The sequence below is a fragment of the Aristolochia californica genome, unplaced genomic scaffold (genome assembly GCF_029961685.1).
Source record: "Aristolochia californica isolate CCGP_79_NKW_82.1479 unplaced genomic scaffold, dmAriCali1.0.hap1 SCAF_3, whole genome shotgun sequence".
NCBI classification, from domain to species: domain Eukaryota; kingdom Viridiplantae; phylum Streptophyta; class Magnoliopsida; order Piperales; family Aristolochiaceae; genus Aristolochia; species Aristolochia californica.
Genome location: NW_027181992.1, coordinates 7,690,263 through 7,707,428, shown reverse-complemented (window position 1 = coordinate 7,707,428; position 17,166 = coordinate 7,690,263). Strand labels below are relative to the sequence as shown.

The following is a 17,166-nucleotide window of genomic DNA, read 5'->3' as shown; positions in this document are numbered from 1 at the left end:
TAGGCCAAACAGAAATCAATGAAAAGTGGAAATTTTCTTTAGTAAGCAAAGCTAGATTGTCTGTGCCCCTGATTCTTCTTCCTTTCTTTTAAGACTGTTGTTGAGAAGACTTTTGAGGAATCCACTTTGATGGCTTACAGAAGCAAACATGTTTAAACTAGTGCGATCCTCACTCCGCCTTTTTGACCATCTTATGCTGGTGCCAACTTTTCTTACCTCAGGTATAAGAAAGGAAAGCCCAACGTAAAAACACCATGAGGACTTGCCATGTTGCTAATGGCTGATCTCATCAATAATCTCAAAGTTTTAACTCCAACCGACTATGAAAAGCTCCCTACTTCCCATCATACTAACACTTGAGGTTGAGTTGGAAGTGAGAGTAGTGAAGTCACCTGCTTTATGTTCTTTAATCTGCAATGCTGATTTTCGACTACTTTTCTGGAATGGCTGAGTTGAGGATACTTTATTCCACTTCATCTGTACCGTCTTTGCAAAGAGAAATATGATGACTAACCAAATTTGGTATTTCACCTGCGCGTTGCCGCATGAAGTATTTGTACTTAAAACATTTATGAACAACTGGTTTGTAGGCATCATCAACCGAGCTAGACTGACACTTCCAAGGCTTTCAGGAGATCAACAAAAGGAATCAAACCATCAGCCTATATATATACGTATTTTATATACTTTGACACAAGCAACATTTTAGTCCCCGATGCACAACCGACTGGACCAAAAGTGGAGAAAACCAATGCAATCAGAACAATAATATACAAGCCTCTCAAAGAGAATAACTAAGCCGCAGAAGCCTCCAGCACTCTTCATCTCTTACAGTGATGAATGCTTCAAACAGGATGGAGGTTTATTTTCTTATCAACATTTGATAACTCTTCTTGAACGTCCAAAAGATAGTTCAGTTTATCTTGCGCTGCATCCTGATATGGTCAGGCAATGAATTCAACAAAGCGTTGCAGATTGTCAACAGCATGTGCGAAATCGTGAGCATGGCTTCTTTGAGTTCACGTGCCAATGAATCTGCTACCCTTTTTACCTTATCAAGCACCACAGGAAAATATGATACTGTCAGTAGCCTATTAAAAACAGAAGGCCTGATCAGTTAGTATTTCTAAGAAAAAATTAAAGTGACATACTGAAAATCCAGTCCTGCTCAAACGCCAATAATTTTCTGATATTATTGTAGCTGAGTTTCTACTGTAAGATAAGCTTATCAAGCAATAACCTCAAGTCTCACATTCAAACTAGTAAATTTGTCCCCAGTATGTTACTAATATTGCTGTTAGAAAATCCATCCAGGGGTATTTTGGTCATTTCACCTCATCGGTAGATTTTACTTTTCAATGTAATATTGTTCCTTATGTTGAATTATGTCTATGGTTCAATTTTCATGTACACAGGACATGTAGAATGGGAGATATAAGGAGATAAAAAATGTGTAAATTGGAGTATTTTTGTAATTGACCAAAAGCCCTCTTAATTGAATAGAGAGGGGGTCGTGCACGACCCTCAATGAGCTCTAATTTGAGCTTCTCTCCTCTCTCTCTTCCTTCTCTTCTCTCTTCTACTCTACTATTTTTAGTTTTCACATTGTAACAAAGCAATAGATTGTATTTGGGAGCGTCTTCTATCAATATTCATCATTTTTTGAAGGGGGTGATCTCTCATAAGAGGATTTATCAAGTTTTTCGATTACTGGTTGGTAAAAACTCAATTTTTTCTCTTTTTTCTCTGTCATAACCCCAAGGTTATTGGTTTTATGGATCATTGAGTGATCTCTTATGATTTAATTGCCCTAAAGGGTTTCTTTGAGTCTCTTTGGGATGTGCATCAACTATCCCTACACCATTGCCTGCATCATCATCCTATAGGCTAACATCAGCCCTAATTAAGGGTTATTTGATTGTTGAATAGCAGGTATGGAAAAGTCTTATATGACTATCAGTAAGAAGTCTCACAGAACCATAATTAATATCAGGGAGTCTAACGTGAGTCTCATGGAAGGTCTCACAGAAAAGTCTCAGTTAACAATGTTTTAGTTATATTAGTTTTTTATTTATGTTTAATTGTTCAATTAATCTAGGACTTGTAGTGATAAACTTTGGGTATAAATGGGGCAAGGGTAGTTTAATTGTAATTGGATACTACTTGTTTTCTCTATTATAAATAGAAGCTCATTATACTCAAATTATAACAAGTTAGTAAAATATTTCTCTTTTCAAAAAAATTCAACATGGTATCAAAGCGGGTTTTGTGAGTTAATTCAGTCAACCCACACAAATAATGTGATCCTTTTTTGGTTTATCATCTCTAGTAGTTTAGGTTCGTTTTTTACCTATTTCTTTCTTTCCTGTCCCAGTATCCATCGTTTCCTTGGAATTTGCACCTTCATATTAAACTTTTCATATTGTGAATTATATATTGATGGAAAGATCTTTGAATTTACTTTCCAATGCAAAATGAATTTGGCAATTGACGTTTTCTACAAAGAGAAATTGATATTTGAAGTAACACAAGTCAGACAATAAGAGAGGTTCGAGCAGCAATAGAAAACTTCAATTTTGGAGGCGTTTTATGCCATCAAGAATCAGACTTTATATGGAGAATTATATTTCAAAAGAAATATTTGTAAGTCTATTTTCTAACCCAACAAACCAATTCTCAATCTGATTTTTCTAGAGGGAGAAATCAATATCAAAAGAGTTAATGGTCATGTTGGCTAAAGAAGAAAGAGTAATCATTCAACCAAAGTGCAGAGTCCGAAATCTATTAGATTTTTTTCCCTCAAAAGAAGTATATTTTATGAAGAAATTTATACTTCAATAAAAGATATCAAAGTCTAGTTTTGGAAGGATCAACTTGCATGTCAATTTGAACTATATGGAAGGAGATATTCTCATTAAAGTCAACAAGTCATGCTATAGAACAAAACAAATTAAGTGGTCATAATAGATTCAAGAACAACATTTTTTTATGTCAAATTAAAGCTCTTTGAGTCTAGTTTCTGAACTATATTTTGAGAGATATCAATATCAAAAGTACCAAAGGTCAATTCTGCCGAAAATCTCTCATTTCCTTTTTTCTCTCATATTATTTTCCATGCATTGACTTGAATTGAATTTCCTTTTCTCCTAGATTCTTAGTTTTCTAGCCAAAGTTTTCTTCTAATCAAAGAGTTTTGGTTAGACTTATTCATTCCATGATGTGCTCGTTCAAACTATGCAATATCCTACTTCAATGTTGTTTTAAAATTTTGCGTTTTTGTTACTTGGTTATGTATTTTTCACATCGTCAACTCCAAAAAATTGTGGTCACCCCAAAAAATTTATACTTGGTCAAATTTATTAAGTTCTACAAGTCACATTTCAGATTCGTCTAGAAGTATGAGTATTACATAATCGCCTTCTTCTAGTTAAAGTTGTTTTCCTCTAGCTAGTATTTCTTCAGTTTACTGTCTTGTGTTTTCATCACTTCAGAGAGTATAGGACTGTGCCCAACATCCAGCTCGAGTCAAGTCTTTTATTCTTCACCAAGAGGTGATTTGTGTTTGAGCTATCCTTAAAAAGTGAGTAGTCATTTCGTTGTACCCTAAAGTTTGACCATTTTTTTGCCTTTAAAATTGAGTGAAGTGTGTTTTAGACTATGACCGTTTTGCCTAGTGTATGGAACTTTGTCGTACGGCTAGGAGTGATTTTCTTCTCCCATATTGTGTTTTTTTTCCAAACTAGGTCTCTCTGTCTTTTTTATCCCCAACTCGAGGAGGCCAAAGTAAAAGAAGAAGTATAAGAAAGAGGTACTTTGTTCCACATGTGATAATTTTGATGTGACAACCAAAATATTCAAGAAAGGAGAAAAACAAAAGATGAAGTTTTTGCATGTATGAAGAATTTTTTTCAGCAAAAGAAAATTAAAGACAAGAATCTTTCTCATTACAAGCTGAAGTTATAAACTCCAACTTGAGGGGAGTGTTGAAGAGCAAGTATAGAAGAGTCTTACATGACTCTCAGTATGAAGTCTTACAGAGCCATAATTAATATTAGGGAGTCTAACATGAGTCTCATGGAAGGAGATCTCATAGAAGAGTCTCAGTTAAAGATGTTTTAGTTATGTTAGTCTTCTATTTATGTTTAGTTATTCAATTGTTCTAGGACTTATCTTTTAGTGTTTAACTTTGGGTGTAACTAGAACAAGGGTAGTCTAATTGTAATTGAATACTACTGGTTTCCTCTATGGTAAATAGAAGTTCATTGTACTCAAATTATAACAAGTTAGTGAAGTATTTCTCTTTTCAAGAAATTTAGTATTGATATTATTCTCTTGAAAATTGAAGCTTATGCACTAATTAGAGTTGTTTGAAGTGCACACATCCTAGTTTTGCCTTAATCCTAATTTTGTGAGGTAGGACCCACATTGGTCCTATACTTGGAACTATTCTGGAAGTGTTGTCTGTTTGATTTGTGATGCTATACATATTACTATTATGCACAGATTCAGGTGTATATACCCCATCTAGGGAATTTTTAGGATCTGATGTAAAGGACACAATTACTATTACTTATGAGAAATCAATGGGGTCAAACTATCTTAATTGGGCCAAATCAATTGAAATGTACTTGAAGGCTAGAAAGAAAACAAAGTTTATTCGAGATGATCCTCTAGTTCCGTTGATGATGATTGTCAATAGTATTGATTCTACACTATTGAATAAGGTAATGAACTGTGAGATTGCAAAGGCTATGAGGGTGTCTTTAGAGTCTCTATATGCTTAGGAGAACAATCTTTCACGAGTAAATGAATTATACACAGACTTCTTTGGATTGAAAAGGGGAAATAAGACAATCACAAAATATTATAGGGCTTTTCTAAGGACTTGGCAGGAAATCAATGTGTATCATCCATTTACTACAGATGAATGAGAATTGAGAAAGCAATAAAATTAGTTATTGTTAGCAAAGTTTCTCAATGGTTTAGGTGCTGAATTTGATGGAACCAAGGCCAAGGTACTAGCTTCTTATGAGATTCCTGCTTTACCCTCTACTAACAAGATTATGAAAGCTGCAGAAACAATAGTAGCCAAGGCGAGTAAAGATGCTAAGTTGGGTGAAGCTACTGCTCTTACTACCTCAGATACTGTATCAAGTTGAGTAGACTCCTCTAGATGTTGTACAAGTACTAGCAGAGGTAGAGGTAGAGGCCATGGTGATGGTAAATCTGAGAGGAAGTGTGTCCATTGTGGATGCACCAATCATAACTTAGATAGATGTTGGGTTAAATTTGGAAACCCCACATGGGCTAACTCAACTACTCATGATGGCAGTGGGAATGTGTCTGATGTTGGAACATCTATTACACCAGGAGCCCCAGATTGAATGCAACAATTAATTCAACAACAACAACAAATTGCACATCATATGGCATAGATCTCCATTGCTACATCTTCTGCATCTATGGCTCATGCTTCTATTCCTACTACCACCGGGACCAGTTCAGGTATGTCAGTTTTCCATGTACGTCCATCACCATCCAAAATTCTCAATTCACAGGCTACTAAACATATGTCAAGTATGTCGTCTTTGTTCTCTGACTTGAAGGAGTCTTGAATATAAAGCATGTCAATCTTGGAGATGGTCTATTTTATTAGTTCAGGGAGTGCGTACTGTCACTCTAGCATGTTTCATATCACCTCAGTCAACCTTCCTTGTCCTTAAGTTTCCTTTGAATCTATTGTCTATTAGTCAGGTAGCAAAGTCAATGAACTGTTTACTAACATTTTATCCTACTCATTGTGTCTTTCAGGATCTCGTGACAAGGAAGACAATTGGTTCCACTTATGAAAAAGAGGATTATCTTATTTGGAGAGCCACCTACCAAATAATACTTTGCGTGTGCTACACTCAACAGACTCACTTTTGTAGTGGCATCTAGGATTAGGTCATCCATCCCCAGCAAAATTAATTCAGTATTTTCAGAAATTCCTTCCAGCATTTCTTTTCGGTGCGAGTTGTGTTAGTTGGGCAAGCATTATAGGAGTTAATTTCTAGTCTCCCCCCATCAGACAAGTAAACTTTTTTAGATTGTACATTCAGATGTCTAGGGTCCTTGTCCCATAACTAGTCAATTTGGTCATAGGTATTTTATTTCATTTATTGATGAATTTAGTAGGTGTACTTAGATTTTTCTTCTTAAGAAGAAGTTTGGGGCTTTTGATGTATTCCAATTTTTTTGTAATGAAATAAAGAATCAGTTTGCTGCCTCAATTAATATGGTGTAATCAAAGATGGGGTAGGGGTGAGGTCGGTCTGGCTGGACTAGTTCTCACAGTTCAACGGTTAAGCAAGCTATTTTTTAATTAAAAAAGGAGGAGGAGGGGGCAGTTGTTATGCTGTCATCGTCGATGTTGGCCATAGACTCAGGACATCAAATGAGTCAAAACTTTTAGATGGAAAAAGTGCAAGAAAACAAAAGAATAAAATTATTTGACAAGCAGATAGGAGAAACAGAAGCATAATGCACCAATTGTGAATATCAGAAGATAATCAATAGTACTTGCAACTCTAGAGTCGAGACTTACCACTTCATGAGTTTCTTGTTCAAAAGTCTTGCAGCAGCATTAGCACTGAAATCTTCTAGCACTTTCAAGCTAAGTCCAGCTCCTCCCTTTAACAATGCATAGGATTCTGAAGTGACCACTTTTTGTGAGTTTAAAGTCCCCCATCTTTTTGTAAAAGATTCCTGGGAATGCCTTGCTTCACGATTGTTACTAGATTCTAACCATGTCAAATATACCTGTAGTAGCCTCCGAAATTGACAGACTGCAACGAAAACCAAAAAAATTCAAGAACAAGCTTAGCTTGAATAAAAACTATTTTAGCACTCAACATATGATACAAAATTAAGGACACTAAGCATACAGTGAAAGCACCATCAAACTTGGAAACATTTTGACATTTCTGGCATCATGTAAGAATTTTAACAATAAGTTATGTAACATAAGCAATGAAATCTTCCAGAGCATTGAGAATTCAATTTGCCACAAAATGTAAATCTCTGACACTGCACTAATTAAAATTGAAAGGTCCCCCCAGACTCTAGAGTGCCTTAAGAATTTACTATTTCTTATTACTCTTAGTACTTTTATTTATTTTTGAACCATTCCTAGTATCTTATGAGCAATCTTCAAGTTTGGTCTGTACCAGCTCAAAGGAAGCTCCTACAAACCCCATTAGAGGGTTTACATGCTAGGTGAAATTTCTGAAACAGTGATGGTATATCCTCATGCAGTATATAGTTGTTGTTATTAGCTATTCTGATAGTTATTCTGACTTCAGATTTAGCTGCTACTATTATTATTTGCATTTAAAACATTAAAATAAGTAGTATTTATATTTCATTATTCACAATATATTATATTTACAATATATGATTATTTTTGGGTTCTTGCCAAATATGTTTCAATGAATCCTAAAAGATGACGTAAATATGACTTATTTCCAGAAGAGGACTAAGATTATATGTTTCTCCATACGATAATGACTCGTTTAAAATATTGCCTAGACAGAGTGCAAAAGCAATCAAAGGAAACACAAAATAACAATATCAGCCTCCTTTTAAGGTTTATTTTAAAAATTATAAACTACCATTACTTTATTTAAAAACCTCTCATCAGCTAAGTCCCATTTGTAAGTAAAGATAAGTTTTTAAATTTTAGAAAAGATATTTGTAAGCACTTAAAATTGCAAATCTATACCTACAGTCGGTCACAAATTAATGGAATCATACATTTATTAAAAGAAATTCTCTTTTCGAGAATAATCTAGAATTATGCACTCCTTAAACTTCTTTTATTTTTTTAGAACAAATTCCTTGATCCAAAAGAGTTAAAAATTGTTGAATTTATGGAAAAGATAAATACTTCATTGACTTGTTATAATCAGAGTACATGAACCCCTATTTATAATAGAGGAAAGTAGTAGAGTCTAATTACAATTAAACTACCCTTGTCCCAATTACACCCAAACTCTAACACTTAAAGATAAGTCCTTGCATAATTAAATAACTCAACATAAATAGAAGACTAACATAACTAAAACACCTTTAAACTTACACTCTTCTATGAGACCTCCTTCCATAATAATTGTGGCTCTGTAAGACTTCTTATTGTGAGAGTCATATAAGACTCTTCCATATGCTATTCGACAATCCCCCTCAAGGTGGAGTTTATAACTTCAGCTTGCAATGAAAATGATTCTTGGTCTTCAATTTTCTTTTGCTGAAAAAAATTCTTGACAAATACAATTCTTCATAGATGAAAAACTGTCTTGTGTGCTCCCCCTTTCTTGAATATTTTGGTCACATAAAACTTACCATAACATATGGAATAAAATACCTCTTTCTTGTACTTCTCCCCCTCAAGCTGGGAGGTAATGACAATGATCCCAGCTTGAACCAAATAACATATGTGTAGTAATAAGCTCCTCCATCATAATGTCCCAACCCAGGCACCGATTCTCAAAGGTAGAAATGGGTGATAAGTGGGTAATGTTTGTCATTCACAAGACGGAGATGAAAGACCCACGGGTACATATAAAAAGTCTCAATGGACTTAAAACACCTATATGTACATATATGTGTGTGTGTGTGTGTGTGTGTGTATAAAGGTAAACCAATTGAAGCAACACACAAAAGGTTGGCCCAAAGGGGTATGTGAGAATCAAATAAAAGATGGTAGGAGAAGGGCTACCAAATAACAAATGGGTAATGGGAAAAATAGAAGAGCAAATGTTGAGGCCACCATGTGCTATATTTTTCTAAGAAATTCAAATTCCGTATCAGATGAACCAATGCCAACAATAGTCAGCAAATAATAAACCTAAGGCAAGCAACTGAGGAGTTCTTCTTCAGAAATAACGTCTCAATCAAAGAGACACAATACCAACAGCTGAAATGGGCCAATGCCCAAATAATATGTACCAAATTTGCAGTAATATAGCAGTAGATAACTGTTAAATAATGAAAGTCCTTAAGAGTAATAAGGACACATGAAATAGTCCGTAGTGAGTCCATCAGTAAATAAGGAAGTTGCACCAAATAGTACGTTGGAACCGAGTAATAATCCAAGATAATAATCTAGTCGGAGATAGAGAACCAAGTCGAACTGAGTAAGATATCAAATCAATATAGTCGAGTCGCAGGAAAATAAGAATAAACCTTGTGACCCGAACCCGTATAAGCGAGGCAGAAAATAAGTGGACGGAGTCAGGTTGACCCGGACCGGGTTGACTCAGTCTGAGTTGGTCCGACCTGCTACATTAACCCAAGCAAACAGAATGAGTCTGGTGGGTCACTGGTTTGATGGGTTGACCCGGCAAGGTCTGGTCCAGGATGACAGAACTAGCACTGGATTAAATAAGTTTCCTAACTTAGAAAACATGTAATTTCGCAATAGTCATCGTCTTCCTCACGGTGCCGAACAGAGCGGGAGACCAGAGACAACAACCCAGCCAATTATTTCCCAAAGATAATAAATCATGGGTATTTACTGAAGGTTTCGACGAAGGAAATAAACCAGCTAGTATAAGATTCTTGGATGGTTATTTGCCAAAGTTTTCGGCGGGGGAAATAATCCAGCGAACAAAAGATCTTCGGCAGATAAATCAGATTCAATAACTCAGAATGACGGCAGAAATCACGAACCTGCTCACATGGTAGAGTGCTTGTAGGTTTGCTGGTTCCTCGCCGAAGCTCCTGAGTGAAGATGCCAGCGGGATAATCTTCCAGACAACAGAAAATCTTGTTAATTCAGCAGGTCTCTGTATTCTGAAGTGGGAGGAAATGCAGATTCTTTGGCTCTTTATTTTGGAGAGGATTCAGCAAGATTACTGTCGTAGTATTTTCGACAAGATTGAAGACGATGCCAGCGTAGAACAGCCAAAGAGCAGCAGAGTGAGGATGACGGGAACAACTTTAGGAATGATGGGTATAGGGACTGAAAAGGGAGAAAAAAGATAGATACGAACCTAAACTGCTAAAGATAATAGATCAGAAAAGGATCACATTATCTCTGTGGATTGACCAAGTCAACTCATAGAACCTGCTCTGATACCATGTTGAATTCATGGAAAAGAGAAATACTTCATTGACTTGTTGTAATCAGAGTACATGAACCCCTATTTATAATAGAGGAAAGTAGTAGAATCCAATTACAATTAAACTACCCTTGTCCAAATTACACCCAAACTCTAACACTTAAAGATAAGTCTTAGCATAATTAAATAACCCAACATAAATAGAAGACTAACATAACTAAAACACCTTTAAACTGAAACTCTTCTATGAGACCTCCTTCCATAATAATTGTGGCTCTGTAAGACTTCTTATTGTGAGAGTCATGTAAGACTCTTCCATATTTGCTCTTCAACAAAAACAATGAGGACTTGGGCTATCTTCAGGGCTTCAAAAGTTCAAATACAGCTTAAAGTATGAATGCATATTCAATTACACAGTGCAAAATTCCTTCAGGAAAAGGAAAACGACCAGTCATTGAAGAAGAAAAAAAGGAAAACTACCAGGCAGGATTTGCCTAAGCCTTAGAAAGTGCAGGACCAATAATTTCATTATGAATCCTTGAGGTAGGAAAAAAAGAACCAAATTTCCTCCCTTGGAGGAAGTATTGTGCAACAAGATCCAGATTTCATAATTGAAAAGTAGATACAGTAAGATTCATTTAAAAAAAAAAAAAAAAGTAGATACAGTAAGCATCATTGTTCAGACTTTCGCTGTCTACCCTGCTAGTAACGGGCTAAAGTTTTCAGGTAAAGAAACATAAGCTTTTTTCTACTCTAAGCTGCAATCAGGCGTCCAGACTCGAGATGTGGAAGAAAAGCTCCTTATTGCTCTACTAGACAAATGCCCAAACAAACTCTAGGTTGCTTCAGAACTTCTGTTTTATCAATTCAATATTAGGAAAAGGATACAAATGGCATGGTTCGTAGTTTCTCCAAATCCGACTTTGACCACTTTATAGTTCGATTGTTTTACATAGGGCATCGATGAGGTGGTTGTGGAAATTTGCAGGAGAAAAGTGTTGGGAGAGGTTTAGAATTTAGAACATCTTTCCCTTATTTACAAATAAAACAATATGCAAAATTACAATCACATTCATACTCCCTTTAAACCCTAGGAAAATATTTCCTCCAAGCAATGACTTTCCTAGAAAATAAGCAACACTAAATAAACTCTAATTAAAATTTCTACTACTCCCTTTCAAGCTACAGAAATAGATTCAGCTTGTTAGAAAATATGTCTCACCACTCTCCATTCCCAGCATAAAGGAAAAAGTACACAAATTTTGGTCTTCAAGATTTGCAGCTTGTCATTGTTTTGTAGCTTCAACTCTTGAACTTGCACTTGTAGGGCGGTTCTTGGAATTAACTTCATCAGTACTAGCATACTTATATTCTTTCTCTCCGTCAAGGAAGGGACTATATGCCAATGATCCCTCGCTTAAACAAAATAGAAACTCTAGGTCCAGTAACATTCATCTTCCTCCAACTCCCTCTGAATAATAGAGCACCTCAAAACATCCAATTGGACAACACACACTGAAAGAAACAACAAATAGGACTCTCATAGGAAAAAAAAGGTCAAAATATATGGGTGACACAAATAAGAAAATTCAAAAACAACACACTATATGACTTTGAACACAAAGTAGTGATAAAAATCAATTAGTAGGAAAACTTGAATAGACTATGTAGGACACTCTCAACCACATAAAATCTTTCCAGCAAAGACAACCTAGCTCGGAACTATTAAGAGCTTGCATTGAGCCACAACAACCTAATGGCAGTAGAAAACCACTACTTTTAAGGGCAAATCTTTCCAGCAAAGACAACCTAGCTTGGAACTATTAAGAGCTTGCATTGAGCCACAACAACCTAATGGCAGTAGAAAACCACTACTTTTAAGGGCAAATCTTTCCAGCAAAGACAACCTAGCTTGGAACTATTAAGAGCTTGCATTGAGCCACAACAACCTAATGGCAATAGAAAACCACTACTTTTAAGGGCAGCACTACGTTACCAAGGAAAAAATCACCCATAAATACTAACATGTAAGGCATACTGCAACATTAGATTCTTAGAAAGAACGATAGAACCTTTCGTTGCAACTAGAGATAAAGATCCGTCTGCAATATACATTTTAAGAGTACCAGTCAAGAAGTATAGGACAAGAACAAATGAGAAAGACTGATGATATGATCATTAGCACCTGAATCAACTATACATAGTGTGTGGTCAAAAGAAGAGTTAAGGGCAACAGGAGAACTACCTTTTTAAGCAAGTGAACTAGTAACAGAGGTACTGGGATTAATTTGGATTGATTCCGTAGTCAATAGAGATGCTCTAACTGTTACTTACTGAATAAAGCTGTCTTGAAACTATTAGGATGAATTGCTCCCTAACTTTGTGTAGCTTCCTGCAAACCTCTACCATATTTGTTCTTCCAAGTGGGAGGTTTGCCATGTAAAATTTCAGCATGATTCTCTGGTATGTCTAGGTTTATTGCAATAGTCACACTACCCTTTATCTTTTTTATTTTCAACCCCTCAAACAAGAGTAAAAGCTTCAGAAAGACCAGGAAAGGGTTCTTTACCAAGAACATGGTCACATACCTGGTCGAATTCAGGATTGAGTCCCAACAAGAACTGGAACACTCTCACCCTTTCCTACATGTCTTTTATTTTTTTCCACATCTGGAGCAGATTCTATTTCTATGTACTGATATATATCTATCTCTGTAAACAACCCTTGCAATTTGTTATAGTAGTCTGTAACACTTGAGGATCCGGAAGTTTCAGACATGGTAGTAGAGAAGCTTAACAGTAAAGAGAAACCCATTATTGCACCTTTCTAACAGAAGAGTGTCTAGAGGGATTTCTCATAATGGAGAATTTTTTTGCGAGTAACAGGATTTTCACATATTTCTCATTGGAAATAGAAGAGACCATGATTTGATCACCTAGGATGATAGAAAATACTACATTCTGTTGTAAAATTATTAAAAATGACATTTTCTTGAGAAATTTTATGAGTTCAAACAATATTGACAATGGCTAATAAAACTGATATTATTTTATCACTTGTTCCGACACCATATGCTAAAATCAGCATAACCCATGCTAGAAATTACAGACTAATAGGAAGTCCTTTTTTTTTTTTTAATGAAGATGTATAAGCTATTAAAAAGAGGAAAAGATTACAATACCTAACTAAACAGGGTCTTTCTCCACAACAAAGTGTTGGAGTGAAACACCTAATTTAGCCTGAATGTACAAATAAGAAGTCCTTGTTTCTATTTTTTTCTCTTCACATAGATTTCATAGGATTAATAGTTACATTGGGTTTTCTAGCTTTCATTTTAAGTGTATCACAAGCTATTAGGTATTAGAGTAGGACAGAGTTTCCTATCTTGGTTTGGTATCAAATTTGGACAGGATTGCTCCTATTTCCCTCTATGGGGGGTTGAACTGGTGAGAAAGATTCACAACTCATCTTTTCCCTCGATTTCAACTACAGCGTTATCTCCACCATCATTTGTTCCTCTGTCATCTTTCACTCGTCAATTATATTTTTCCTTTTCTCTCTCTCTCTCAATAATTTCTTGCATTTGGCACCAAAATCATGAGCCAGATATTGAAGTCCCAAAATTTTGAATTTTCTTCTTCCTATATACTCTTTAACAACTAAAAAAAAATAACAATAAACAAAGGATAAACAGCCCACAAGCAGAAGTCATTGCTTGGGCGAGTTTCATCAGTTCAATAAGAAAAGCTTTATGCGACTGTGATAGTATAAAAGAAAGTTCTATGAAATTCAGAGCTAATACCAATTTCTATAAGCCCGTGTAAGATGATTTGCTGAAGTTCAACACACAATTACCACTATAACTAGCAAAAACAGATCATCAAGTCAAGACACTGCATCCTCAAGAAGTGAAGCCTCCTCCATCTGTCATTCCAGATGAATAATGGCAGTAAGAGAAAAGCAGACAGGAAAAAATCAAACAACAGCTAACATCTGATGGGAATCTTCAACTACCAAGTATTAGATATAAGATTATCACCATTGATGCAGCTTTGCAGATAGTAGTGATGGGTACGAGCAAAACCAACCGTTCTGCTGCTACAAATTTCTTTTTCTTCTCTGTGAATAGATTAAGCTCCACAGAGCCCATTTTCTCATGAGATGCTCTCTCTAACTCTGCCAAACCAACTCTGCTGAAGCTCAGAAGTCCATCATGGCTTCTTTCATTTGCCACATATGTAGAAGTAAATAAATTGTTGACAATATCATCACTCAATATCTCCATAAGCTTCACAAATATAAAAATCCCACTAGCACCTGATTGTAGTAATTCTGATGCATCAGTAACAGGGACAGAGTCTCCAACCAAGTCAATAAAAACCAATACCTTCACATCCTGAAATATAGCATTGACCAACATCTTAGCAGAGTTTTTTCCATCATTTTCTACGATTAAGAAATCTGCACCTTCAGAGTGAGATGCACTAAAGCAGAGTCAGCACTTTGAACAATTTTTTGCTACCAGAGGAAGAATGACAGATTCTGGTTTAGATACTCTCAACATATTTCTAGCAACAATGGTAGGAAGATTTGTGGGAAAACGAAAAGAAAAGGCAACTATTAACTATCAAACACTAACCACTGAAGTTTGAGTAGACAATTCTGAAGACACAAGTAAATGCCACAAAACCTTTATAGATATGGCATTTCCATTATACAAATGGATTTGTAAAGTAAGGAGAGTGAAAAAAGTTGCCTTTGTCTTAATAAATAAGTCATGACATAATATATGTTAGCTCCAAAATTTGCTCCCCACAAGGTGGCCTAAAACAGAACAGATATCTCTCAAATTTTCGCAGCCAACTTTCCAACATGATTTTTTCATGATAGCAACCCACAAATAGCAGGAACAACCAAGATCAAAGTTATAATTCAGTGGTCAGTGCAGTAGCCAGATATGTAAACGAGACATCTAATAGATTTAGTTATGTTAGTTTCTTTTCTTGTACAATGAACATATAAGATGCAGAAATTGATCTGGTTTTATGTCTTTTATTTAAGAATTACTATAGGAAACTAAAAAGGTTCATCATGCATTTTTTTTTCGTTTAGGCCATTGTCATCATCTTCTAATCTCTGCCTACCCATCAAAGTATCCAAGAACACCAAACTGTTATAAAGTTAGAATCTGTCAAATTGTTTATTGTCTTTCTTCGCACATTACCTATGGAGTCACTCATACATGGGCAATTACGTTTGGCAGCTGAAGGAATCGTTCTATCAAAAAAATCAACATCAAATTAACAATGATATCAATATGATAAACAGCAACCTTTGTCAGATAGCACAACTCCACTCGAACCCACTGCAGAAGCAATGTCAATTCTCTCGGAAATAACTAAATACGCTGTATCCCTGATCACCGATTCAAAGCGCAGGCAGCCTCGTATAATCTTCCACTGCTTTTGTCGTCACTCTCAAGAATGACAATCCCAACCCATTTTTTTATACCGCGGAATCAATCGTTTCAAAGAATCCTCTCTCGCCAGCACATCGTCAGCGCACAATTCTAACACGTGTGGGCACTCTTATTTCCGGGCGTTTAAATCCTCCTGGAAATAAAGTTCTGACTCATCGTTTGAAGGGATGAGTGGCATACAATGAGCTCCTTCTACTCATTGAATTTTTTAGTTTTTTTTTGGAGGGAAGGTAGTCTTTACGTACGAGGTTGCTGTCTGTTAATGACATACAGAAGACTCGGGAAGACCAGTGACTGATATATACACTGGAGGGGAATCATGGAAAAACGATACGAGAGTAGAACTGAGGTCTAGAATAGTTTCTCTCAATGAGCAACCGTCTTTGCTGAAGTGGGAGAGGAGAAATTGGGAAGAAAATGGCAAATAAATGAAACCAATCGAGGGTATTAGAGATTATGAGAAAGAGAAGAGAACCTTATCTTGGCTATCTTCTTCAGGCAAGGATCAGTGTCTCGCATCCCACTACAGGATCCAGCCATCCACAGTGATTTACAAGCATCTTCTTATCCTCGCTAAAGCAATGCTGAAGAGAGCTTAGGATGACGGAAGAGATACTGCGAGAAATCGAAGTATTCTAGATGTGGGCATTATCCTAAGGAGTGAAGTTGGACTATGCTTACTTCACCATGCCTAGAATGATGGACGTTACGGGAAATGTCCTCACCTTGAACTTGGTTCACAAGGGAATGGGTTGGAAAATTTGGTTTCGAGGCGAGCCCGGTACACAAGCAAACTGAGCAATTCACGTTCGTCAAGCTGAAGTTTGGTGAAAAGCTCTTCTAGTTTGGACTGTTTAACCCAATTGGAAGAAGATGTGGCGGAGATCAAGGAAAACCAAAAGGAGATACGGGCAGATCAAGCAAGGATCTAACAACTCCTTCACACTATCCTAGCTTGCCTGTCATCAGTACCACCACCTCCACCTGAGGAATAGCTTTTTTGGCTACTAAGCTTTTTCACCAACATCTTGTATTTTGATTCTTTTTGTATATATATATCTACTTGATGTCTATATTGATTTATGTAATCACATTTTGGAAATTAATGAAAAATATGTTCGATTATCTCATGTATGTAATTTTCTATTTCTTTTTTAATTATGAATAAAGGGGGGGGAGAGAACATAAGCATATCTAAAGGGGGAGAACAAAACTCTAAATTTCTGCATTACATTTGTCATGCATGGGCTAATTGAGGGAGTCACTTTAAAACCCATGCATGCTTCACCAAATGGATCATATATAAATTTGTCATATTTTTTGTCTGAGGTATCTATACTTCTATGTATCTAGGTGTAGATATGAAAATTTAATCATCAAAATTTGGACCCTGAGCAATGGTCCAAATTTTTCATATTCACTAGTTAGGTTTTGTCAACATAAAAAAATGGGAAATTGTTGACTTAAGGTTGATTCAATCCTAGATTTTGATGATAACTCAAGCTAAGCAAGCTAACAAAATTGAAATCTATAGCATTTCAAACGCAATTCCTTCAAGACTCATTTACAAAATCTATGAGGAATAGC

The 17,166-nt window shown here is 35.9% G+C and overlaps 1 long non-coding RNA gene across 2 annotated transcripts; it reads right to left on the bottom strand.

Moving 5' to 3' along the window:
- Positions 1–582: 582 nt before the first annotated feature.
- LOC137960446 (uncharacterized) lies at positions 583–16,173 on the bottom strand. Of its 2 annotated transcripts, none has more exons than XR_011114163.1 (5): positions 16,055–16,173; positions 14,115–14,496; positions 13,903–14,024; positions 6,587–6,827; positions 583–1,051 (listed from the first exon to the last, which is right to left on the bottom strand). It is a non-coding gene; the product is annotated as an uncharacterized lncRNA (long non-coding RNA). The 2 variants fall into 2 exon arrangements; XR_011114162.1 differs by having other exon boundaries at positions 14,140–14,496.
- Between the last annotated feature and the right edge of the window lie 993 nt (positions 16,174–17,166).